The following is a 1,915-nucleotide window of genomic DNA, read 5'->3' on the forward strand; positions in this document are numbered from 1 at the left end:
AAATTCAGAGAAAAAAAGTTATCCTTTTTGCAAAGGAAACTGCAACTATCCAACCAGATATTCATTTTACACATACTCTGCCAAAAATATTTCTCCTAGAAATTTCGAAAGTTTGGTCAAACACAACAAAGAGCCTGGTCAATTTGTCAAAAAATACTTTTTTTAAAAATGTTATAAATAGAATTATATTTAAGATAAATGTCTATATTTTAGAGACATTTGGGTTTGTTACTTGGTGGTTAATAGGGGTGTTCAAAACCGAATCGAAACCGAAAACCGAACCGAAATCGAAGCTTAATGGCTTATTGGTGTCGGGTTAACGATTTAACGGACGGGAAATGGATTGAAATTTTTTTATTAACGGCTTATCGGTTTGGGGGCGGATTATTCAATTTTCTTAACGGATAATCCGTTAACCCGTTAAGAATATATATAATTTTTATTTTTATCCATATATATATATATATATATATATATATATATATATATATATATATATATATATATATATATATATATATATATATATATATATATATATATATAAATAATCAAAAACCCTTCTTCCACTTCCAGTACTCTATCTCTATTCTCTATTACTAATTTACTATTAGACATTTAGAAACCCTACCGCCTAAATTTCAACCAGTAGCCACCAACACTCTATCTCGTCGACTTCCAGTACTCTATCTAACGCCAAAAATATATATAATAGTTTAGCCACACAAATTGGTTTTAATTAAAATTTGAATCCAAAGTGACTAATTTTGTAATTATTTCAAGCAAATCCCTTTAGAAGCCCAATTTCTATGACCCGCCTGGCACAATCGGATCTCCCCTCTCTTTAAAACACTCATTTTTCCAAACCCTAAGAAAAAGACAGACGGATCCCCCTTTGAAAACCCTAACCGCCTGGTCTCTTTCCTCACTCACCCATTACCTTTCACGCAAAAGGAAGCCGAGAATTCGCCATCATGCACACACATCTCACCTATGAAAAAAGTTAAAACAAAATCCCTGAATTCCCATTTTTCTACATCCGGATCTGAAGAAGAAAAACGAAAAAAAAGATTAAAAAGGTTTTTTGATTTCTGTTGTGTTACTTGGAGAATTTATGGGTTTCTCATTTATTTTTGGATTGAAGTTGAGGTCGACATTGCTGTTCTTCTGCTGTTTGCTATCAAAATCGTAGCTGAACTTCCTTCATCTCCATTTCTGCCCTTTATCAGCTGTTTCAAGCTCTATTTGTCAAGTATTTTAGGTACACATTCCTGAATCTGTACTATTTCTCCATAAAAATGGCTGAAATTATGAATGAATTTGTTTCTGATGTTCCATCTCCATTTATGTGACTGTTTTTCTTAATAAATTGCTCATTAGACTTATATATGATTTTGTTAACGAACCAAAGGGATGCCTACCCATTTCAATTAAGTTTAGACCGTTGGAGTCTTGTTAAATATTAGTTAATTGAGATTAGTTTTTTTTTCGGAGTTGTTAATGGGCTTTAGGCATATGCATACTAGTTAACAGTAATATTTATCACAGTCTCTACTTCGTTGCCTAATGCTGAAATTTGGTGTATGCATATTTTTTACAGGGATCTACTCACTTATGGATTAAGCTGTTGTTTGAACTTTGAAGCTGCAGAAATTCAAGCACTGTTAGGCATTAGCTGCATGACAAACATTTTTGTGCAGTCTGCTCACTTATGGATTAATCATTTTGAAGTATGTATTCTGGACTCACTTTGAATATAGACCGGAATTTTATCATTTCAGAATTAATCAGGGAGCATTGACTTTTCCTTTGCAGTTGTGGGCGGAGGAAAGACATATGTATTCTGGATTCATCTATAATGTAGTTTGCTTTGGGATGTAATGGACTCATCTATTGTATTCTATAGACAGGAATG

Source organism: Nicotiana tabacum, chromosome 17 (genome assembly GCF_000715075.1).
Source record: "Nicotiana tabacum cultivar K326 chromosome 17, ASM71507v2, whole genome shotgun sequence".
NCBI classification, from domain to species: Eukaryota; Viridiplantae; Streptophyta; class Magnoliopsida; order Solanales; family Solanaceae; genus Nicotiana; species Nicotiana tabacum.